The 27,500-nt window shown below is 36.2% G+C and overlaps 1 protein-coding gene across 5 annotated transcripts in view; it reads right to left on the bottom strand.

Annotated features, from left to right (window-relative positions):
- The window catches only part of LOC106874489 (uncharacterized), a 408,363-nt gene that overhangs the window by 178,269 nt on the left and 202,594 nt on the right, over positions 1-27,500 (bottom strand). Inside the window, exon 4 of one of the 5 annotated variants that reach the window (XR_016243810.1) lies at positions 10,186-10,319. The exons of the other annotated variants lie outside the window; for them this stretch is intronic. The gene's annotated coding sequence lies outside the window, so the exon portion shown is untranslated. Of the gene's footprint in view, positions 1-10,185; positions 10,320-27,500 lie in introns of those variants that run through there. 5 annotated transcript variants of the gene reach the window in all.

Consider the following 27,500-nt stretch of genomic DNA (forward strand, 5'->3'; position numbering starts at 1 on the left):
TAGTTTAAGATTGCTCATTTAAGCAGTATGCACTTAACATCTGCACATTTAAATGCTATATATTTAAATACTGCACATCTAAATGACTGCATATTCTCTTTCTGTATGTTTAAACACTGCATTTGAATACTGTATATTTAAGAACTGCACAATTGGAATATTTGGGTGCTAAATATTTAAATATTGTACTGGTCTCGATTCATTTAAATATTTGACTACAAGAAATTCTTCAAGGTGGTGCACCAGCATGGCCAAAACCAATTGTGAGTGATAAGAGATGAATGCAAACACTAAGGTACACACACACATACACATATAGGCACACACACATAGGCACACACAAATAGGCACACACACACAGAGGCACACACACAGAGGCACACATATACAGGCACACACACACACACACACACACACAGAGGCGCGCGCACACATACACACACAGAGGCACACCCACACACACACAGAAGCTCACACATGCACACAGACAAGCAAACACAGGCATACAGGTACACAGGCACATTCGAACAAACACAAATGGAGAGGGTTGTTTTCAGTTTATGTCTACCAATTACACTCATACATCATTTGATTGAACCCATGGCTACAGTAGAAGAGATTTACCCAAAGTGTCGTGCACAGGAACTGAACCTGAAACCATTCCACTGGCAAACAAGCTCCTTAATCACTCAGCTTTAAATTCAGAAGACTCAATTTTAATTAATTAATTAATTAATTGGCCAGTTCTGGTGACACATAAAAGACACCCAGTACACTCAGTAGAAGAGTCAGCAGAAAGAAGGGTAGCTGGTCATTGAAACAAAGCCATAATAGACTATGGAACCAGGTGCAGCCCTCCAGTTTACCAGCTGCTATCAAGCTGGCCAACCCATGCCAGCATGGAAAACAGACGTTAAACAATGATGGTTTATTTATTTTTGTTCTAGCAGTGGCTATGAAATATCTATTACTCTTTTACTCTTTTACTTGTTTCAGTCATTTGACTGCGGCCATGCTGGAGCAGCGCCTTTAGTCGAGCAAATCGATCCCAGGACTTATTCTTTGTAAGCCTAGTACTTATTCTATTTGTCTCTTTCGCCGAACCACTAAGTTACGGGGACGTAAACACACCAGCATCGGTTGTCAAGCGATGTGTGTGTGGGGGGGGGGACAAACATAGACACACAAACACATACACACATATATATATATATATATATATACATATATACGATGGGCTTCTTTCAGTTTCCGTCTACCAAATCCACTCACAAGGCTTTGGTCAGCTCGAGGCTATAGTAGAAGACACTTGCCCAAGTTGCCACGCAGTGGGACTGAACCCGGAGCCATGTGGTTGGTAAGCAAGCTACTTACCACACAGCCACTCCTACGCCTATATTTGATAAATGTTTTTACAAGGTTAGAATCAGTCAACTTCAATTCAAATTCCATGTTTACCATTGATCCACCAGGAATATCGCAGTATCTAGAAAACATATCATTAAAAAGTTTTCCTGATGATATCCATTGTAGCATTAACTGTTTCCATAAGCATTTGGGATATCGACATGTCTTTAAATGAGAAGAATCATCTAAAAAGTTATATCACTTACTTCTAAATGAAAAGAGTTAAAAAAACTTCTGCTATTGAATTACGTTCTCTCCATGCCGACTGATATTCTCAATGTGACATGAAGGTATCAATTTCTGGGAGAGTTTGTTAAGTATAACATAAATTGTCAGATCTATTTTCTTCTACATTTATAGAACTATTAACCAGATATCTTCGGTCTGCAATAAAATGATTTTTATTGGCGTTTCTACCACATAATTGTTTCTCTTCCTTATAACGATCTTTAAATTGCAAATTACAGCCTAATGGAAAAGTGGAATAATGAGTTCTAGAATTAGAAACAGGACAGGACTAGTAATGATTCTTAAGAGAAATCCTAAAAAAAAAAAAAAAAAAAAAATAAATAAATAAAAACAGTTGGCACACTACTGGATTATCAACTAATAGATTTTGAGTTCAAACTCATTCCCTGAATTTTGTTGTACATTTACTTCACTGCACATTTATTTCTTTAACCTATGTCAGCAGTCCAACTCATGCCAGCATGGACAATGGACATTAAATGATGATGATGATGATAATGACACAGTCTTATCTAATTGACAGATACAGGTAACAGATCTTCTAGGAATGGAGTCTGTGGTAGAACTACTTATTAACTTAAGTCCTTCTCACCACGCCCCCCCCCCATGGAGCATAATCCTTTAGCAACCTTTCTCCAGTGTTCTTGCCCCTGGGCTGTCCTCACCCAGGTCTTGTTGGTTTTGAATTGTCATCAGCACTTCTCTAGCTTTGCATTTTCTCTAGGTAAAGGTGTTGGCCCTTCACAAATCCATTTTCATCCCTGGGAAGAGGTGGTCTGTATTAGTCTGGCCTCTATCCCTTGACCTGTCCAGCATGGGAGACCCTACTAGGAGCTTGTTCTCTGCTGGCATGGCTCTGAAGGGTCTTTGAAGCACACAATCCACCATATTGTTACAATGAATGGACCTTGTGGCTGAGAGGAACAGGTACCAACTCTTCTGAGTGTGTGAGATAATTTGGAGACAATTATGTACTTCAGTACCCAGAATGATGGTCTGGTGTGCCTTCTAGTTAGAAAATCATTTGAGCGAGGTCATTGCCAGTGCCACTGGACTGGCTCCTGTGCAGGTGGCACGTAAAAAACACCATTTTGAGCATGGCCGTTGCCAGTACCGCCTGACTGGCCCTCGTGCCGGTGGCACGTAAAAGCACCCACTACACTCTCGGAGTGGTTGGCGTTAGGAAGGGCATCCAGCTGTAGAAACTCTGCCAGATCAGATTGGAGCCTGGTGCAGCCATCTGGTTCGCCAGTCCCCAGTCAAATCATCCAACCCATGCTAGCATGGAAAGCGGATGTTAAACGATGATGATGTGTAAATTATACTACACTGGAGTGTGTGTGTGTGTGTGTGTGTGTGTTTGTGCGTATATATATGTATGTATGTATATATATTTACAAATATATGTTATAATTTTGTTTAGTCATATATGTGTGTGTGAGTATGTATGTATTTGTGTATGCATGTATGTATGTGTGTGTATATATATATATATATATATATATATATATATATACTCACATGTATTTAATGTACATATACATACATACAAACACACACATATTTATAAATATATATATATACATACAGAACCACACACACATGTATGCGCATGTATGTTTGCGTATATATATATATATATATATATATATATATATATATATATGCACACACACACACACACATATACCTGTATATGTTCATACTCACAAACATGTGCACATGTACATAAACACAGATATTTCCTGTTTTGTATTTGCGCTATGTGTCACGTAATATAAAAACAAGAAGTGGAAATCTTTATCTTTGAACTTATAAAAGTTACATTAAATGGCAGTTATGCTTGTTAATCCTCTATAGATTATTATTTGTCTTGAGAAGAAAAGAAACAAACACACACAAAATGAATAAGCAAATAAGACAAAAACAAAAATGTTCTTAGCTTCAAAGGTTGTGAAGAATCTAATGCTTTAATCATCGTAAAGGTATAGAGAAATGACTTTTGATATAACTCAGGAAAGTTTTTCAAAGAAATAATTTGCATATCATATAAGATGCACTTAAAAAGATTTTACACATCTACATGCGTAGATACTAAACTAAATGGATCTACGTCGACTTTAACAATGAGTGTTGTGGCACTGTAGTTCTTTGATCATGTGTGGACCGGACTGGACTGGACTGGACTAATTTACATATATTACGTGAATCTGTAAATTAGCTGAGGTTTCCATGGATGGTCAATGGCTTTGTTTTTATTATCACTGTCATCATTACAACCACCACCACCACCACGTACATATGTGTGTATATATACACACATATATATAGCTTGACTGCTAAACCTACAAGTTTGTTTTTCATTCTCTCTGCTTATTTTCTCTTACTCTTTTCTGCTGAAGAGCATAGGCTCGAAACATAAAAGACTTTTTCATTTTCCCACTTGTTTTCTTGGTGATTCCCTACATAGCATAAATTAAGACCCCGATTTTTCTTAATATTTTACTTTGAAACATCCCTAATTCATGAAAACAGATTGTCTCAGGATTGTTTACCACTGAAGCCTCAGGCATCTATATATATATATATTTCAAGGTTTTTAACTTTTAAATTTTAAATTTGTATATTTAAAAGAGATAGAAACTTCAAACTTGATATATCCAAGATCGATTTATTTACCACTCTATGTCAACATTTCTGTGCCCAAACTTATCCAGTGACTGGTCCATTGGATTTCGACATTTGGCACTTCTTCAGGAATGGCTACCATTGGAACAAAACACGAGAAAACACATACATAACGATCATATTAAATTATTAAATTATTAAAATCCCGTTTAAGTCCACTATTTTGGGGAAAATTATATATATATATATATATATATATATATATATATATATATATATATATATATATATATATATATATGTATATATAGATATATATAGAAAGATAAATAGCAAGAGTGGAGATAGAAATCGACCGGTTAGCAAAGCATCTGGTGCAGTATGCGTCTGTGTTCTGTATTTATTTGTGAACAAGTTGCATTTGTATATAAGTCACCCCACATAATTTAGTTTTAAATCTTAGCAAAAAGATTTTCCTCATCATAGTTTTAGCTTTGGCTTGTGTATAAATGTACTGACTTCATATAAGATGCAACATGTCTTATTATTCTATAAATCAAGTAGAATTTCTTGTTGAAAAAGGTAAATTGACATCACTTAGCAGTTAGGGCAAACTGTCTGAAGAAATTATTGTTAACCGGATACAGAAAATAACAAAACATATTAAAAAATGCATAAATATTAGTTTCAGGATATCTTTTACACCTGATCAAATGGCATACTTATTTCTTTTTTATATATTGCTGAATCGGTGAAGGTATGTGGCTCAGCAGTTAGGCTGTTTGGCTCACGAGTGTAAGGTCATGGGTTCAATTCCCTGTGATGCATCATGTCCTTGAGCAAGACACTTTATTTCACGTTACTCCAGTCCACTCAGCTGGCAAAAATCAGTAGTACCTGTAATTCAAAAGGGGCCAGCCATGTCGCATTCTGAGTAATGCTGAATCTGCCTGAGAACTACACAAAGGATACACAGGTCTGTGGGATACTCAGCTACTTGCACATTAATTTCACAAGAAGGCTGTTCTGTTGATCGGATCAACTAGAACCCTCATCGTCGTAACCGACAGAGAGTTGACTATATTGCTGAATCAAGAATATAAGTGGGAAAACATATAGACGCCTGAGGCTTCAGCGGTAAACAAACCTGAGACAATCTGTTTCCATGAATTAGGAATGTTTCAAAGTAAAATATTAAGAAAAATCGGGGTCTTAATTTATGCTATGTAAGGAATCAATAAGAAAAAAAGTGATACTCGGAAAATTGCAGACATAAGTGAGAAAACCTCAAAGCTGTCCCAAACTGAGATTAAGCATCCAAGGGTTACATCACTAAGAATTAGAAGCAAATCTGCCAGTTATCTTTAGATCTAGCTCACATCACTAGTATACATGTCGACCCTTCACTATAAATATGCTGATTGCTTCTGTTCTTTGTTATCGAAGAAATTTCCTTCCTACAGATGATGTCTGTTTATAACATACATAATTCATACAGAAACTTTGTAATTAAATTGTGTCATTCCATGGAGAACTGGCATTTTGTTAGTTGAAGTTCAGCGAATCAATTATTACTTAATTATAAAAATTATTTGGAATCATATATTTGCCATATATACATCTAACATTACCTAATCTATGTAAATATTTAAATATAACATAGATTCTTATAATATATCATTTCATTCCTTATATATTTTAGCAGATTCAAACATGAATATGCCATTTACTGTTGTTTTCTGTCATCAGATAACATCTTTTAGACAACTGTGTTCATAAAATATTGATATAAGGGTTATTTGAGACACTGCAGTGTTTTGATCTCATTGTGTGTCTCTTCAGTGAAAGCTATCCTGGATCAATGAATCTAAACAAAAGTACTGGCTCCTGTTTTTGCATCATTGAATTGCATGTGCTATCAACACACATTGGCTAAACAGAGGAGATATTCTCTGGTGATGAAATACAACAATAAACAGTATATGGATGTTTGAATGCACCAGAATGTCAACAAATCCAGAAATCCTTTGGCAAAACTCCATTTTGGCTGCTTGTATTTGGGATTGTCCTCCTTCCGTCACTACCCAAGTCTCAATGATGGTAAGCATGGAAACCAAATCGAAAATCATGAGTTTGGTGTTTTATCTTCTGGGAACTGAATGCTGCAAATTATACATTACTGTGCCAACACTTGTGATCTGAGCATCCGATTCAACCTCCTGCTTCTCATCACCTCTGAATACATCCCAGAGATGCATACATTTTGCCACATGTGATAATAGACTTTTATAATCCTTTACAAATTCTGAAGCATCTAAGGTCGACCGAGAGAAAACTTGTTGTGGCAGATAATTTTTGCACAGTAATGTAAATACATGTATGTGCATGCAAGTGTGTATGTATATACATACATATATATATATATATATATATATATATATATATATATATATATATATGTATATATATATATATATGTATATATATATATATATATATGTATATATATATATATATATATATATATATACATACACACACACACATTCACACACACACACACACACGCACATATCTTTTCTTTATCTTTTACTTGTTTCAGTCTTTTGACTGTGGCCATGCTGGAGCACTACCTTTAGTCAAACAAATCGACCCCAGGACTTATTCTTTGTAAGCCTAGTACTTATTCTATCGGTCTCTTTTGCCGAACCACTAAAGGGACATAAACACACCAACATTAGCTGACAAGCAAAGGTGGGGGGACAAACACAGACACAAAATACACACACACACATATGACAGGCTTCTTTCAGTTTCCATCTACCAAGTCCACTCACAAGGCTTTGGTCAGCCCGAGGATATAGCAGAAGACACTTGCCCAAGGTGCCATGCAGTGAGACTGAACCTGGAGCCATGTGGTTAGAGAGCGAGCTTCTTACCACACAACCACTTCTGTGCCTATATATATATATATATATATATATATATATATATATATATATATATATATATATATATATATATATATATATATATATATATATATATATATATATATATATATATATATATATATATATATATATATATATATATATATATACTAGCAGCTAAGCCCGGTTTCACCCGGTCAGAGAGCGATGCGAAGAGAGAAACGAAGACATTAAAAAGAGGAAGAAGTGGATATGAAGTGCTGTTTGGGTGACGGATCTTGGTAGAAAAAAAAGAATGTCATGGTGAGTTAGTAAGGAGAGCAAAGCAAGACTGGACTTACGTGGGCTGACAGGGCGATGAAAAAATTGTGGAGTTGAAATTAGAGCAGTTGAAGTTGCCGTTGTTATCATTAGGGTGCCTCTTGGTAGACAACATTCTTTGTCCTTTCCTCAGGTGCACAAATAGAAAGACCCTGGAGACAGCCAACATACAGTTGTGTGTGTGAGAATACTTGATCTGTCAGATTCAAACCAACCGCTTGCACTGATTGTCCCTGCGCCTTGTTGATTGTCATGGGAAAGCAGTTTGATGGGAAATTGCATCTGTTTAAACTTGTAGGTCGTATCGGAGTGGGTAAGGGACATGGAAGTTATAAGTATGTCTTAGCCAGCGGCCGGTTCATTCAAGATTGTTGCTTACAGAACTCGGGAGCACAATTTTTTGATAATCATCCACATACCATTGCACATTATTGGAGCATCTAAATTCCTTAGCAGCATAACTGGTGTGCCAACTTTCAGATGCAGTTCGTGAGCTGGTAGTTCTGTGGGTCCTCCCTTTTGTCAGATTTGTCATGGGCTGGCCGGTCTATCTCAGATACATGGGAAGCTGGATTAAATTTTTCATGAACACAGGGACCCCGAAATAAAATTTTTCAATATCCAAGGGAAGCCAAATCACGTAAAAGGTTGAGAAATGCTGATCTATAACGATGGTTTTTATTTAGGCACATCGTAAAAGTAATTATAATGAATTGCTTAATATAAAGAAAAGTATGTTTTTTCAAGCAAATACAGTTAGAAAAAATATTTACCATTTCAAGTCATCACTAAAAACAAAGCTCATCAATTTTTGAATGAAATAATAATTTTATTCTTTTATTCTAAGTTGTAAATTTTGCTCAAGAAATAAAGCAAATAATCACCAAATGCATTGTTAAAAATCTGCAACTCGATAACAAATATCTCCAAATTGATTAGAAATGCATAAATTTAATAATAACAATGTTTTTGAGATTCCGGTTCAAATGACATGAGTGTTTTTGTTTCACTTTTGACATGTAATACTTAAATAGTGGAGGAGATATGATGTTGTTCTGGGTTGGAAGTATGCAAGAAGTTAACATTTTTTTTTACTAAAACACAACCGGGACCCTAAGTAAGGCATGTGTAAAATTTGAATGAAATTGGTTGTGTAGTTCTGGAGTTTTAGGGATTCACACAGACACACACACACATACATTCTCAATTTTATATATGAATAGATTACCAGTAGGGTACATAATATACTTCATTAATTATATCTTACTTTAGTTAATACTTATATTTATTAACTATGAAGGAACTACATGTGTTTCAGTATTGGAAGATTACAATATACATATACACAACTGTATACCCATATATATACATATATAAATACATATATGAAATCATCAGATTTACAATCATTCCAACACATCTTCAGGTTCTATTTCAAAATATTATATATCTAATTTTACATCCATTTTAAAAATAAACAATACAATTAAACATTAAAGATTAAAAATTAAGAATTAAAAATTAAGAATAAAAATTATACTTTGTAATATTAAGAATTAAAATTTATATATTATACATTATAAATATGAATTAGCATATATATCAATCATGTAAAATCAAGTATATGTCAAATACAGAATGTGAGATATAAGATTAAACATCAGAATAAAAATGTCTGTCTTTAAATGTGATATATAAGAAGAAAAATTCAAATACATATCTTCCTTTTTTGCTAGTACTAAAATGGTGATTTGAGGAAGAAGATAGTAGGGAACTATGGGTATTAATAAGTGATTAGTACCAAGGGGGGGGGGGGTAATTACACTATACATAGTTTTAATTTTAAATTATCCTCTATTATTATTTTCAAATTTACCTATATTGGGAAGTATATATAATTTGTTATTATATAATTTTAGTAATATTTAATTCATATATTTATTTTATTTAAATTATTGCATTATTTTTTATTTATTATTTATTTTAAAAAAAAATTATTTATATAGTCTATTCAAGTGCTTTAGAAATAAAATTGTGTGGTTATTTGATTCAGGAGTTAGGGGTTCAATACTTCATTTTACTAAATGTAAAATTACTTCAGTGCCAGTCTTATGGTTTTATTGGAAACTATATTTGAATAACTATTGTCCTTTTTAAAAACCATTTTTACTATTTTAAGTGTCTCCTTAATAATATTAGTCATAACTTGATCCCAATACAGAATAATTAACCATATAATATCTTTTTTATTTTCATATTTTTATATTATCACTAGCATTATAACCTGACCTTGTCCGGGTGTGACTTATTACGCCATCTACGATAAGTCTTGCTAGGTGAAAATCAACTAAAAAGGAAAGCCTTACAACAAAAAACCCTTATGATGTAAATATGTTCATTATTCAAAAGACGATGAAATTAATAGGGAAAGTCTGAAGGCTGTTTTGCGTAACATTATTAAGCGTATGTAAATTTCATCCGTCTAATTGGCTGTAGAAATGCTTGTGCAAAACAACTTTTTGCGCTGCCCTGATTATATATAGCAGGTTAATCCCTTTTAGCAGGAGGCAGGATGGCAATTTCTGATGAAGCAATTGCTGGCGATCTGTTGCTACACAGTTTTGCCAGAATTCTATCAGATTAGGCAGAAGATGTTGATGCACCATTTTGCATTATGTTCAAAGTAGCTTCTGGAATGTGGTGAATTGCTGCAGTCTGTTGCTGTCATTTTAAATTGGTTGCTTTCTTTCCCCAGCAAACTCTCTTCTTTGGAGGCATAATCTATGTATATATTAAACAGAACAACAAAAGTTATAATAGATGGCAGGGTCAGTAATTTTCACATTTCTGTAATTTTTCAGATTAACACTCGCACGATTACCCAACCCTAACCCTAAAACCCTAAACCTAACCCTAACACTAACCCAAAACCCTAACCCTAACCTTAAAACCCTAACCATAACACTAACCCTAATCCTAACCCTAAACCCTAACCCTAAAACCCTAACACCCTAGTGAAAATCGTGGTGTATTTACCAAACATTGACGAACATGAGTTATTTTGTAGTCAATGATTGTGTGTACAGGTAGAAGGGAAGAAATATAAAAGTTGCTAGAAACAACAGCCAAATCTCCTTTAAATCACACAAAGGAAACAGAATTTTAAAATGTTTACATCAATGGAATTTTTTCGACGTGAACTTTCCAATGCAGTAATTATGCGCTCAACATATAATATATAGAGTAAGAGTAAAAGAGGGGAGAGGGAGAGAGAGAGAGAGAGAGAGAGAGAGAGAGTGAGAGAGAGAGAGAGAGAGTGATACATAAACCCTAACACTAACACCCTAATGAAAATCGTGGTATATTGACGAACATGAGTTATAGTGTAGTGAATGTTTTGTGAGAGAGAAGAGGAAGAGAGATGGTAGCAATGAAGAGAGAGAAAGAGAGAACGGAAGACAGTTATAAAATAGCAATGCGTGCACGTGTTTATATAAGAAACACAGAAACTAAATCTTATATCTATAATGTTGAATTGTGTATGTGTTTATGTGTATGTTGTTGTCACAGATCACGTATGTGTGGTCGTGTGTGTTTTTACGTTTCTATGTTATGAAAAATATGTTAGAGGTAGAGGAAAGGTATTAAATGAGAGAGAGGAAGAAGAAGTAAGAGTGTAAAATGTAACCAAGTTAATCTATGACTTTGTATGTATCACTTTCTCTCTCTCTCCCTCTCCCTCTTTTAAACTTATTCTTTATAAGAACGCCGCTACTGGAAGAAGGGAAGGAATATAAAAGTTGCTAGAAACGACAGCCAAATCTCCCTTAAATCACACAAAGTAAACGGAATTTTAAAAATCTAATTACTGCACTGGAAAGTTCAGATCGAGAAAATTCCATTGATGTAAAAATTTTTACGAAAAAGTGGAAAATGTGGATTTCTATAAACTTTCAAAAAGGCTTCACACAGACACACAACTTCAGCTTTATATATTAAGATATACACACACACACACACACACACACACACACACACACACACACACACACACACACACACACATATATATATTTGTGTGTATATATAGATACAATTATAGATATACATGTCTATATGTTCATATATGATTATGACGATGATGGTGATGATGATGTAAAAATATATTGAGGCACACACACACACACACACACACACACATATGCATTTATGTATGCATGTTTTTATTTATAGATTTGTTACACATGTCCAAACTGACGTAAGCAGTTATATGTGGAAGCTGCTGGTAGCATTGTGTTTTCCATTTTTTCTCTCTATTAGCCAGACATATATGGGATGGTGAGATGCAGAATAATGCAAACAGTGAGAGAAGATGAGAGAGACAGGAGGAAAGACAGAAGCACGATATATATATATATATATATATATATATATATATATATATATATATATATATATATATAGAGAGAGAGAGAGAGAGAGAGAGAGAGAGAGAGAGAGAGAAGCAAAGATACGCAAGATAGTTGTTGTTTGTGAGTGAAGCACTATTTATTACTTGTTCCATATCTGTATTCAAAAACATTTCATTTCTATTGCTAGGGTGCAAAATTGGTTACGTATGGCCATTGAAGTTCTGAGTTCAAATCTGGATGTGGTCAACCTTGCTGTTTATTCTTCAGTGGTCATTAAAATAAGCTCTCGTTAAGTACATGAGTTTGGTTTAATTGATGTTGCCTCTCTTTCTCTCAGTAAACCTGTGGCCCTGTTGTTGTTGTTGTTATTGTTGTTGTTCAGCATCATTACCATTGTCATCGTCATCGTCATTGTCATCATGATTGTCATCATCATCATCATCATCATCATCAACATCATAGTCGTCATTGTTGTCATCATCATAATTGTCATTGTTGTCGTCATCATCATCATCATTATGTTCATCATCATCATCATTATGTTCATCATCATCATCATTATGTTCATCATCATCATCATTATGTTCATCATCATCATCATTATGTTCATCATCATCATCATCGTCATCCTCCTCCTGGTGGGAGGGTCAATAAAATAAACCATCAGTCGCTTTAATTGACTAATCCCTTTTCTCAAATGGCTGGTATTGTGCCCAAATTTGAAATCATTATTATTATTATCATTATTATTATTATTATTATTATTAGTATTATTACTGTTATATACATTTACAACCATTATATAATGTCAAGATAAGGGTACACATAAACACACACATATGTGTGTGTGTGTATATTTGTGTGTGTGTGTGTATGCTTGTCTGTGTGTGTGTGTGCGTTCACGTACACCCCTGTGTTGACACCACATAATGGTTGTAAATGAGCATCGTCACCATCATCATCATACAAGTGATGCTGCTCGTTTCCAGTCTTCCATGAAAAACATGCCAGACCATGGGAAAATATTGGGGACAGGTAGAGCATCCAGCCATAGAAAATCCATTTCAACAAATTCCGTCTGACCCATGCAAGCACAGAAAAGTGGATGTTAAGTGACGATGGTATATTTTTGTTTCTCTGATTTCTCAGATTCATTGTGCTGTGGATTTTATAGTGCTTTTATTAGATGGATGAAAATTCTTTTCCTGCATGAGAATTTGAACCTGGCACTACTAAGTAACAAGCTCTCCACTTGTTTTACGATGTAACCATTTTTCACATCTGTGGATTACATTATGTCAGTGTATCTTATCTACCGACAGCTGTTTACATCTGTCTTTAAATAGTTTATATAACAATATTCCATAATGTGATTGTCTGCAAGATCAAAGACCAAATATATATATAATCAAACTGATACATCAAGGAACTGCATATGCGTGTGTATGTGAACGTGTGCGTGTGTGTGTGCATGTGAGTGCATATAAGTGTGTGCATTTGTGTGTGCGTGTGTACATGTGCATGGTAAATATTGTTAGTTTTTTTTTTCCTTTTTGGCAGGAGGGGTACGGCTATGAAATAATAACTGGTCTTCATCCTTTATCAAGTGCAGAAGCCTCCTAAATATAATATCTAATATAGTGTAACATTTAATACTAGAGCAGTGGTCAGCAAAGCCTTCCCTCGATTGAGCAATATTAGTAGTGATAGGTAGGAAGTGTTCATAAATCTACTCTTTGGTCTTGTAATCACACTATAAAATGATTTTAGTCCTTGTTAGACAATTCAAAATACATTGACGTTATTGGTAGAAATACACAACATAAAATTAAGGACCTACCAAAGCTAATAGGAAACAAAAATCTTTGGTGAAGCATTATGAATCACAAGAATGAAGTTAGCTTCTGTAAAGCCAGACTTACTGGAGACCTACTCTCTTTCATCACCTACCAGTGGGAGCTTGCCCTAGATAAATTGATTGAAAGCAATATACTGTTGCTCTTGTTATGCGCAAAACATTCAACCATGTCTGGTTTGTGAATCTCTTGTCAAGACTACAGACTCCATCCTCTCATCCCTTGTATTGGTAACTTTTTATCAGATTGCACTGAGCTCTCTTCTTTCCCAGCTTTATTAGTTACGGTGTGCCTAAGAGACTAATTTTATCACTCACTATTTGTTTCTACAACATGGCTCTGTGTTTAGAGTGTCAGGGTTAACAATCAGGAGGAAGTGAGTTCGATTCCTGGACTGGGTTGTGTGTTGTGCTATTGAGCAAGACACTTTATTTCACATTGATCCAGTTCACTCAGCTGTAGAAATGAGTTGTGACATCACTGGTGCCATGCTGTATCGGCCTTTGCCTTTCCCTTGGACAACATTAATGGCATGGATAAGGGAGGCTGGTATGCATGGGTGATTGCTGGTCTTCCATATCACAACTTTGCCTGGACTTGTGCCTCAGAGGGGAACATTCTAGGTGCAATCCCATGATCATTCATGACCGAAGGGGGTCTAAACCATTAAAGAAGAAGAAGAAGATGACGACAAAGGTGGAGGAGGAGTAGGATGAGAAGAAGAAGACGGTGGAGGAGGGGGGAGAAGGAGGAGGAGGAGGAGGAGAGGAAGAAGAAGAAGAAGAATCTGATATTCTGCCTTGGCAGAAATTAATTTGAATAATGGTTTGAAATATTTTGGCATAAGGCTGGCAATTTTAGTGGAGAAAGACTAAGTCATATACATTGACTCCCTGTATTTGGTCGGTATTTATTTTATTGACTCCATAAAGATGAGATGTGAAGTGGATCTTGGCAGGATTTGAACTGAAAATGTAAAAAGCTGGAAGAAATGCTGTCAAGCATTTTGTTCATCCTGGATGCTGATTCTGCCAGCTTCTGTTTCAAGTGATTCAGATGATAAAGTATTGAAGTAAATGGTGTGAGGAAGAGGTGGGGGAAAAAGAAAGAAGTTTACTGTCATGGCTGCTTGCGTATATATTCTGAGAGAGAGAAAGAGAGAGAGTGGAGGAGATGGGGAGGATAGAGAAACATGTAAAGAGGGAGAGAGAGAGAGAGAGAGAGAGAATTATAAAGAAGTGTTTCTGTTTAGGTTATGAAGTGAATAAAATGGAATGGTGATGGGGAAGTAACTGGTACAGCGGGGACAGCAAAAGGGAAGAAATTTGCAGAGCCCTCACCATTTCTTCCCATTTCAACTATCTTTAGATCCTCTGGCTCCAACACAGTCTGGTGTTTGGGGTGGTGGTGAAGGCAGTTGTGGTGGTGGTATATGGTGATATATGGTGGTGGTGGTGGTAATGGTAGTGGTGTTGGCGATGGCAGTTGTGGTGGTGGTTGTGGTGGTGGTTGTGGTGGTGGTTGTGGTGGTGGTGGTGGTGGTGATGGTAGTGGTGGTATGTGGTGGTAGAGGTGGTGATGGTTGTTATGGCAGTTGTGGTAGCAGTTGTGGTGACAGTTGTGGTGGTGGTTGTGGTAGTGGTGGTGATGGTAGTGGTGGTATGTGGTGGTAGAGGTGGTGATGGTTGTTATGGCAGTTGTGGTAGCAGTTGTGGTGGCAGTTGTGGTGGTGGTTGTGGTGGTGGTGGTGATGGTAGTGGTGGTATGTGGTGGTAGAAGTGGTGATGGTTGTTATGGCAGTTGTGGTAGCAGTTGTGGTGGCAGTTGTGGTGATGGTTGTGGTGGTGGTGGTGATGGTAGTGGTGGTATGTGGTGGTAGAGGTGGTGATGGTTGTGGTGGTGGTTGTGGTGGTGGTTGTGGTGGTGGTTGTGGTGGTGGTGGTGATGGTAGTGGTGGTATGTGGTGGTAGAGGTGGTGATGGTTGTTATAGCAGTTGTGGTAGCAGTTGTGGTGGCAGTTGTGGTGGTGGTTGTGGTAGTGGTAATGGTAATATGTGGTGGTGTGTGGTGGTGATGGTGGTGGTGGTGGTGGTGGTGGTGGTCGTGATGGTGGTGGCAGCTATGGCAATGCCAGCCACACTAATGACCACAGTGATAACAGTCAACAGGAAGGACAATACTGTTGCCGTTAGTGACGATGTTTCTGGTCAAGATATAGACTTCAAATATGGAACTAAATTGGAAACATATTTTCATTGAATATCAAAGGCAGCACCATTTATTTTCCATTTCCTAAGTTCGTCTGTATATAAATGCACCTCAAACAGATAAGCGCCAGTCGCTGATGAGAAGATCGATAAAGCTGACACCTTAAAGACTGATTGAGAGATACCATCGATCATATAAGGTCAGTGAGTAGACTATTGTTATCTCATGAGTGCATGGAGTAATTCATATTTACATTTTTATTGTTGTACATTAATTTTTTTCATGAATATATATGAAAAGGTTGTGGAGATGGGAGCGAGCTATCAGAAGATATTTCTACAGCACACCACTTGGCTTTGGAATAGGAATAGAATAGTAGAACTGCTACTTAACCCATTTGTTACGATGTTTCTTTTGAAATGTGTAGCGTTTGTTTCAGTTAATTTGAAAATAATAAAGAATTTAGTGGAATGAGCTTGGAATATAGGAGTGGCTGTGTAGTAAGTAGCTTGCTTACCAATCACGTGGTTCCAGGGTCAGTCCCACTGTGTGGCACCTTGGGCAAGTGTCTTCTGCTATAGCTTTGGGCCAACTAAAGCCTTGTGAGTGGATTTGGTAGATGGAAACTGAAAGAAGCCTATCATATGTATGTATATATATATATATATATATATATATATATATATATATATATATATATATATGTATATATATATATATATATATATATATATATATATATATATATATATATATATATATATATATGTATATATATATATACCAAGAAAGTTAGGGGTTGTGAATCCAACCCACTAAGGAATAGAACTTTATAAATTAACTTCTTGAACTTTATAAATCTCTGAAGATGCCTAGAGAATCATACATGTACCTCTATTTCATCCATTTCATCTATCAATTACTCCAGCCTACTGCAGTTATATAGATAGAATGAGGCATGTCACCTCGAGACTGAAACAGCTGTAAGACATTGTCTCATCTTTGTTCACTAGATGTCCTTTTTAATTACTGATATGACATAATATGTCACATGTGTTTGTATATTGTATAACTGGCCATAGGTACTTGTGTGTGTTTTGACCTATGTTTTTGACTACCTACACCTTTTCTACATACTGAGCAGGGCCATCTACCTGAAGGGGTTTGTGTTTTATCTACCTTCCTACTTATTAGGATTTTCGTTTTAGCTAGGTTGACTCTAAGGCCCTTCAATTCTAGACCTTGCTTCCACACCTGAAACTTCTCCTCTAGTTCTGATAGTGACTCCGCAATTAGGGCAAGGTCATCAGCATAGAGGAGCTCCCAGGGGCAACCTGTCTTGAACTCCTCTGTGATTGCCTGGAGGACTATGATAAATAAGAGGGGGCTGAGGACGGAACCTTGGTGGACCCCTACCTCTACCCGGAATTCGTTGCTGTACTCATTTCCAACCCTCACCTTACTGATAGCATCTCTGTACATGGCTCGCACAGCTCTCACTAACCATTCTTCTATCCCAAGTTTCCTCATTGACCACCAGATAAGGGATCAGGGTACCCTGTCAAAGGCTTTCTCCATGTCAACGAAAGCCAGGTACAGAGATTTATCCTTGGCTAGGTATTTCTCCTGCAGCTGTCTTACTAGAAATAAGGCATCAGTAGTGCTTTTACCTGGCACGAACCCAAACTGCATCTCATCTAAATTGATTCGCTCCCTAATTAGTTGGGCTATGACCCTCTCTGTAACTTTCATAACCTGATCTAACAGCTTGATGCCTCTGTAATTATTTGTATCTAAAGCATCACCTTTACCTTTGTAGCAGTTGACTATGATGCTGCTACACCAGTCATTGGGTATGACTCCTTCGTGTATCACCTGGTTCGTAATACGGGTGACTAGGCTATAGCCAACACTGCCAGATATTTTGAGCATCTCTGCAGTGATTCCTGATGGGCCGGGGGCTTTCCCGGTTTTCATACTCTTAATTGCTTTATCTACCCTGGTACTATCAACTCGGATAGCTGGTCCCTCTATTGGGTCGACATACGGCAGGCTCTCTTCCTCCCATTCATTCTCTTTAGTAAGCAATCTATTGTAGTGGCATCTCCAGACCTCTTTCTTTGCATCCTCATTTAGTGCAAGCGTACCATCATCCATGCGAACACATTTCTCTCCTACGACATCACTATTCTCTCTCCTACACTGTCTTGCAACACGAAATACCTCGAGTCTTTGGTCCTCACGGCGCAGAACATTGGCAAATCTTTTCTTATCTGCTTCCCCTCTGGCTAAATAAACCTGTCGCCTAGCCTCCCTTCTGGCACATTGGTACAATTCCCTGCTACCACCGTTCTTCCAGTACTTCCAAGCCTGTTTCTTTTGTCTAATAGCCCTGTCTACCTCCTTGTTCCACCACCACGTTACTCTGGGTCGAGAGGGGACCTTACACCACCCACAGATCTGGTCGGTGGCTTTCAACAGGTTATCCCACAGAAATCTCCAATTGTCTTCCACGTTGTATGATGCTATATCCCCTTCTATTTCGTTAGATGCTTCAAGTAACTTGTCTCTAAGTCTCTGTCCATTTGCAGGGTCTTTAAGCTTCCACACCCTTCTCCTCCAAGCCGGTCTAATTCTGGGCACCCATTTTGCCTTGATCCCAAAGTCGCTAACTACTAATCTATGTTGTGGGGTACATTCTTCTCCAGGGTAGGTTTTGGCATTTATAAGCCGCCCTCTTTCCCTATTTCTGGCGAGGATGTAGTCGATTTGGCTAGAGTGTCTGCCGGAGCGGTAGGTGACTAGGTGACTGGCAGGTTTCCTGAAGTTGGTATTGCAGACCATAAGATCGGTTGCATCACAGAACTCCAGCAGTCTGGTTCCCTCCTCGTTGCGGGAACCTCCAGCACGATGTCCGACATGACCATTGAAGTCTCCAGCCACAAAGAGAAGGTCCCTGTCACTCGTCGACGAGGTAGTTTGCAAGAGGGTGTCATAGAATTGGTCTTTCAGACCATCTGGTAGCCCCGGTTGAGGTGCATAGGCTGAGATGACAGTAGCTAATCTATGATGAAGCACTAGTCTAATCTTAAGTACTCTGTCACTTACTCTAACGACCTCGATTACCTTATCCACCCATTTCTCCGCTAGAAGTATTCCTACGCCCCCGACCCCGTCAGTGTTCCCTGCCCAGAAAATCTTGTACCTGTGTTCTTTGCCTGTGATTAACCTCACAGAACCTCCTCTCCATCTTACTTCTTGGATGCAGCACATATCTACGCGTCTCCGTTCAAGCATCTCAAAAAATTTCACCAGATCTACCTTTCAGCATGCCGACGTTGAGAGTGCCAATCCTAACAGTATGGGTGTTGGGGGTGTGGGCCTGTAGCCTGGGAAGGGAAAAAGCAGTGTCACATATACATATATACACATATATATGCATATACATATACACACACACAGACACACACACACACACACACACATATATACATATATATATATCTGTGTGTGTGTGTATGCACAGTAAAGTTTGCATTGACAGGGTTTCTAGTTTTGCTTAAGGGCTTATTTAGTTGGCTGAATAAACCATTAGACAAAGCTAGAAATTCCAGTCAAAGCTATCTTGACAATAGATTTGACCTTAATCGCAGTACTGAGTTGCCCAATCAATAAACGCTCTTTTATTATTCTTTAAACTTGTTTTAAAATGATATCAATTTTAACATTTCTATCCATCATCTATCCATCTATCCATCCATCCATCCATCCATCCATCCATCGATTTATCTATCTGCCTGCCTGTCTGTCTGTCTCCCTGCCTGTCTGTCTGTCTATATCTCTGTGTGTGTATAGATAAGCATCTAGAATAAGTTATAAACACAATTTCAAATGTTTTATCACTGTTGCTGCTGCTGCTGCTGCTGCTGCTACTGTTGTTGTTGTTGTTGTTGTTGTTGTTAAAATTTTATTATATTTTACTTATTATTATTTTCCTCTTTTATCATATTTGGCATTACAATATTTTTTTATCTGAAATAATAATTCATAAAAATTCAGTCAGAGAATATTATTAATGACTTGGAATATTTTATTGTTTGAATGCTATGAACTTATCAATTTAGAGCTATCTAGAATAATTGTTTCTGAATGTATTCATCTCTTTTTTAAAATATATACATATAGATACATATATATATATATATATATATATATATATATATATATATATATATATATATATACACATACATACATATATATACATATATATATATATATATATATATATATATATATATATATATATATATATATATATACATACATATATATATACATATATTTATATATATATATATACATATATATATATATACATATATTTATATACATATATATATATATACATATATTTATATACATATATATATATACATATATGCATACTTATATATATATATATATATATATATATATATATATATATATATATACACACAAATGTATATATATATATATATATATACATACACATGCATATAAATATATGTACGTAGAAATTCATATACCCATAGCGTATGTTTATTCTGTAGTACAAGAATGTAAAAGTGCACAACACACCCTTGTGTTAGAACTGTGTAGTATCTGATATATATTTATCCCTATGTAAGTTAAGTCGGATTATATGATTATTTGAACCACAATTCCAATCGACTGTATTCATCAAGGGATTAAGAATATTTACCAATCATCAAAACTGCATATCACATAATTTTCAAATAACGGCTTCTGTTATCAATTTTTTGATGAGGGCTTGTTTTCAAATTTGCTTAGAAAACATTTGGATGTGTTTTGGCAAGTTGAAGTAAGTTCTTTTCTTTCATTTAAGATTGAAGCAGTAGGAGAGCAAATAATATTTTTCTGTATCTATGCAATTTTTGGCATTAGTTATTTGATGAAGATTTGTTCTGAAATTTTTGAGAAAGAATTTGGATGTGTGTTGGCAGGTCGAAGTAAGTTCTTTTCTTTTGTTTAAGATCGAAGTAATAGACTGGCAAATAATATGTACAAGAATACACTGATTCTGATTATGGTGTGTGGTGCATGCTAAAAGAATGCTGCCATATTTGAATTCATAAATACACATAAAATCACTGAATGATGACTAGATTTTGAAAAAATATATTGGTAATTTTTCCATCTGATCTCATGGCACCCCCCCCCCCAAAAAAAAAAACAAGAACAACAAAAGCATTTGGAAATCAACTTAAATAAAGAAGAAATTTTATAAATTAGATGCAGTTTTATGTTTGAAGAGTTTATTGACTTGCATCAGTCTCAGCAAATAATAAATTTAATGTTTTTAATATTGTAAAGAGATCAGTTTTTTTTTTTACTTTTCTTTTTTCTTCTTATAATATTTGAGTGCATTGTCATCTTGTCTTCTAATATGCATTGCTCACTTTTTCTTTCTCTCTTTCTCTCAATCTCTCTCTCCCTCCATCTTTCTCTCTTTCTCTCAATCTCTCTCTCCCTCCATCTTTCTCTCTTTCTCTCTCTCTCTCTCCCTCCCTCTTTCTCTCTCCATTTGGATCTGTATTATCATTCCTTTTCCATCTTAAAAACTGCTAAATATAGAGGGGTTCTTACTGAGATTTCTTTCAAATGCTTTTTAACTTTTTCTGCTCCATCTTGGCCATAAACTTCATGATATAAATGTCGCTGCTCTAAAATGTTTCATCTAGATCATCCTCGTTTTGGTAAGCATTCCCAAACGTAAAACAATTTGAATGATTTCTACCTACGGCTTCTGTAATTTCAGTTTTTGACACATAAAAGCACCCACTACACTCTCTGAGTGGTTGGCGTTAGGAAGGGCATCCAGCTGTAGAAACTCTGCCAAATCAGATTGGAGCCTGGTGTAGCCATCTGGTTTCACCAGTCCTCAGTCAAACCGTCCAACCCATGCTAGCATAAAAAGCAGACGTTAAACGATGATAATGATGATGATGATGATATCTATATCTATTTATCTATATTTATCTATCTATATATATATATTATATTCATATAGTATCTACAATGGAAGGGTAAATGGCAAAGGTGACACCAACAGGAATGGAACTTACAGTATAAAAAAAAAAAAATTGGAAGAAATACTACAAGGCATTTATTCTGCAGAATCGATTTAAGGTTCTGAGGAACAATGGCTTCAATTTATCACTCTGCTCCACCACCACCACCCCCATCATCATCCAGTTATTTTCCAATCTCTCTTTCAATCAATTTCCCTGTCTATATTATATTTACCATTTTATTTTGTTATTCTTATTTTATATTTTTAATTTTACCCTTTTGGCTTTTTTTTTTTCTTTCTTCTTACTTCTTATCCTATCATCACCATCATCAATATCAACACTGTTTTCACTCTTTATTAATTATTTTATCTATTTATTGACTTATACGCTTATCATTTGTAATCTTTCTAAATTATAATATTCTTAATTTTTATCTTTCCATTTTCAACCCTTTCGGAATTTTAATATTCTTCAGCTTACTCCACCTTCATTATCATTCTCATTCCCATCACTACAAATACTATTTCCGTTGTCTATTATTTGTTAGTTGGGGTTACGGTTGCAACATTAACGACCAATAAAGTACCATCATGTACCAATAGGCAACTGATGAACATTTCCAGTCCCCAAAGTGTTATGGAATGGAACAAAACATCTTTTGTTGGACTCATCTTTTGATACACACAGAAATACGTATATATATATTTATATATATATAGTCTTTTACTCTTTTACTTGTTTCAGTCATTTGACTGTGGCCTTGCTGGAGCACCACCTTTAGTCGAGCAAATTGACCCCAGGATTAATTCTTTGTAAGCCTAGTACTTATTCTATTGGTCTGTTTTGCTGAACTGCTAAGTTACGGGTACGTAAACACACCACCATCGGTTGTCAAGCAATGTTGGGGGGGGGGGACAAACTCAGACACACAAACATATACACACACATACATATAAATATATACGATGGGCTTCTTTCAGTTTCCATCTCACAAGGCTTTGGTCAGCCTGAGGCTATAGTAGAAGACACTTGCCCAAGGTGTCACGCAGTGGGAATGAACCCAGAACCATGTGGTTGGGAATCAAGCTACTTACCACACAGCCACTCTTGTGCCTATATATATATATATATATATATATATATATATATATACACAGGTATATATATATATATATATACACATGTACATGTATATATGTACATATATATATATATATATATATATATATATATATATATATATATATATATATATATATATATATATATATATATATATATATATATATATATTACACACACACACACACACACACACACACACACACACTAACACAAATACATACACATACAATGTTCCTCTGTCTTTCTCTTAATATGTATGAGCGTGTGCATGTTGTGAGCATGCATATATATGTTTGTACACACACACATATATATGTATACACGCACACACATACACACACACACACATACATACACACACATGTATGAGCATACCCATATTCTACTCCTATATAAACACAGGCACACATATATTTATATATGCACCGACATCCCGCTACTTAATGAGCTGATGAAAAATTCATTAGGCAGCACAGAGCAAAATACCAATATATCCCACAATAATAATCCCACAATAATAATCTCACAATAATTCCTATAACTTTTTGTCGTATGTGATTAACATTATCATCGTTTATATATCATACATTAACTTTTGTTGCTTTCACTTGATCTTTAGATTTGGTGACTTCTTGTACTTACATATATGATAGAACATGTGGAGGCGCAATGGCCCAGTGGTTAGGGCAGCGGACTCGCGGTCATAGGATTGCGGTTTCTATTCCCAGACCGGGCGTTGTGAGTGTTTATTGAGTGAAAACACCTAAAGCTCCACGAGGCTCCGGCAGGGGATGGTGGCGAACCCAGCTGTACTCTTACACCACAACTTTCTCTCACTCTTTCTTCCTGTTTCTGTTGTACCTGTAATTCAAAGGGCCAGCCTTGTCACACTGTGCCACGCTGAATATCCCCGAGAACTACATTAAGGGTACACGTGTCTGTGGAGTGCTCAGCCACTTGCACGTTAATTTCACGAGCAGGCTGTTCCGTTGATCGGATCAACTGGAACCCTCGACGTCGTAAGCGACGGAGTGCCAACAACAACAACAATAGAACATGAATGTTAAGTCTTCAGCTACTCTCCTTATTCTTCATTGTTCTCATCTCTTTCTCCTATTCTCTGTAACATGCTGCTTGTATAACAAGGGACAGCAGTGGATCTGTTTTATTCAATTCACACACCATCACTTCATTATTCTATTAACCTTATCTCTTTTCCATCATGATGCCTGTATAACGAGTGATGCCACTGACCCCATTTTCATCTAATACCCACTAAAAAAAAAAAACACATTACTCTTCACAGATACTTTCTGTCATCCAGCTGGGGAACACACACGCCATTGAAATCGGGAAACTGGGCCCATGAGCTTGGCTAGGCTTTAAAAGGGCACATTTATTTATTTTTTATATATATATATATATGGAAGAGCATGGCTTAGTGGTTAGGGTGTCAGCACCATGATCGTAAGATTGTGGTTTCGATTCCTGGATCGGGCGACACATTGTGTTCTTGAGCAAAACACTTCATTTCACGTTGCTCCAGTCCACTCACCTGGCAAAAATGAGTAACACTGCGATGGACTAGCGTCCCATCCGGCTGGGGAATGCATACGCCATTGAAACTGGGAAACCGGGCCCATGAGCCTGGCTAGGCTTTAAAAAGGGCACATTTATTTATTTTTGTTATATATATATATATATATATATATATATATATATATATATACATACACATCAAAGTGATGAAAATATTTTGGCAAATTAAATTTAAATGTTGAAGTGAATCTAACAGTTTTTGTGTGTTTCTTAAATGCCTTATAAACACCTTCCATGCAGCAATTGTTTTTCGTTCCAGCACACGATCTCAGATCAGGTCACTTGCTATGCAAGTACATCTCCGTAAAACGTAACATGGTTTAGCTTAAATACAATTTGTGAACCAAAATTTAGATTTGCTACTTCACAAATTATACTTCCATCAATGTGCATGTCAGTTGTATAGAATACAGTTATTGTATGCTTATCTATAAGTATGTATTTGTAACATATATATAATTTATTTTTATTGTTTTTTTCTTTTGTGATGGTGGTAGTAGCAGTGGTGATGGTGGGGAGGCATTCTTTCAGTATTAAGATGTTTATATATTCCTATACAAACGGCATAGAATGAAGTTTATCATTTTTTTTTTAGCAGGAGTTCACCGATTCCAGTTTTATTCTTGCTCTTTTGCATCTGGTATTTTATGTACTTCTTAATAAATTTTTTTTTTGGCTTTTCTTTTTACCTGAAATACCATTATCAGCACTTGATATGTTTCCATCCATTTATTTATTTATTTATTTATTTATTTGTGTTTTTTTTTTGGTTGTATTCTTTGTTTTTTTTTTTTTAATTTCTACATCTAATCCAGTTTCATTCTGCATCAAATTTCTGCAGCCCAAAAAATTTTTACGAAATAGCGCAACTTGTACGTAATACATAATATGTAATAACGATGTTGATGATGATGATGATAACAATAATGATGATGATGATGATGATGACGACAACAACAATGATGATTTCAGCAATGACGGTGGTGATGATGATAATGATGATGGTGATAGTGGTGATCGTGATGATGATGATGATGATAATGATGATGCTGGTGTTGATGACGACGACGACAATAATAATAAAGTAGGAGAAAAGAAACCTCATCCCACCCCCCAAAAAGAAAAAAAACACACGAATAAAAACAGATCCAAATGTTGGTAAATGTTTGTGATGCATCACTATTCCATGTCAATTAATTTGCATTCTAAAGTATTCTATAAAGTAAAAAAAAAAAGAAACAAAACAAAAACAAAAACAAACAAGTAAAAACTCAAATAAGCAAAACAAGGAGAAATTGCTATTTAAGGTGAGGGGGCAGGAGAGACGGAGAACCCAAATATCTTTCTATTCAATTTAAATGTTATCTTCTAATATGGTTTTAAAACAGACATTTTAGCAGTATTTCTCCAGTTCAGTGTTATGTTTTCAAAACTAGAATTAAAAAAAAAAAACCCCAGAAATAGTTACTTTTTTTTTTTTGTCTTGTTTGGGTATTTTTCAAAAACAAACAAAAAGAAATAACTTGTTTAACCTTTTCTGGTTTTATTTTTCATGTAGGAAATCTGAGATGATTTTTAGTGTGAATGTACGTGAGAAGACCTGGCAAGCCACGTGAGACCATAATCCGAGGCCTCTGCCAGGGATGTAGCCAGCCCACTTACGAGTAACATTCCTTCATTGGACACTAAACTCTGCTTGCAAAGACCTGTTGAGGCAAGTGAAATCGAAATCGAACTAAATTTGTAGACTGGCACCCATGCCAACATCTCTTTCAATGAACACTAAACTCAGCTTGCGAAGACCTGTTGGGGCAAGCGAAAGCGAAATCGTGATGGCACCTGTACCAGTGGAGCACTAAGAGCACCGTCCGAGTGTGATCGTTGCCAGATCAGCTGTCTGGCTTCCATGCTGGTGGCACATAAATAGCACCATTTGAGCGTGATCGTTACCAACGTCGCCTTCCTGGCACTTGTGCCAGTGGAACGTGAAAAGACATTCGAGCGAGATCGTGCAGGTGGCACATAAAATACACCATTTCAAGCGTGGCTGTTGCCAGTACTGTGTGACTGGCCTTCATGTCGGTGGCACGTAAAAGCACCCACTACACTCTCGGAGTGGTTGGCATTAGGAAGGGCATCCAGCTGTAGAAACTCTGCCAAATCAGATTGGAGCCTGGTGTAGCCATCTGGTCCACCAGTCCTCAGTTAAATCGTCCAACCCATGCTAGCATGGAAAGCGGACATAAAACGATGATGATTGGCTTTGAATTTTAGCCCAAGGCCTATAATTTCTGGGGAAGGGTTAAGTTGATTACATTGACCCAAGTATTCAAGTATTCAACTGGTACTTATTTTATTGACCCCAAAAGGATAAAAGGCAAAGTCAACCTTGGTGGGGTTTGAACTCGGAATGTAAAGATGAATAAAATGCTGCTGAGTGTTTTATCTGGCTTGCTAATGATTCCTATTTCTTTACTGCCCACAAAGGGCTACGCACAGAGGGGACAAACAAGGACAGACAAACAGATTAAATCGATTATATCGACCCCAGTGCATAACTGGTACTTATTTCATCGACCCCGACAGGATGAAAGGCAAAGTTAACCTCGGTGGAATTTGAACGTAGAACATAGCGCCAGACGAAATACCGCTACTACTACTACTACTACTACTACTACTATT

This window comes from Octopus bimaculoides, chromosome 12 (assembly GCF_046866305.1).
Source record: "Octopus bimaculoides isolate indiv1 chromosome 12, ASM4686630v1, whole genome shotgun sequence".
Classification (NCBI taxonomy): Eukaryota; Metazoa; Mollusca; class Cephalopoda; order Octopoda; family Octopodidae; genus Octopus; species Octopus bimaculoides.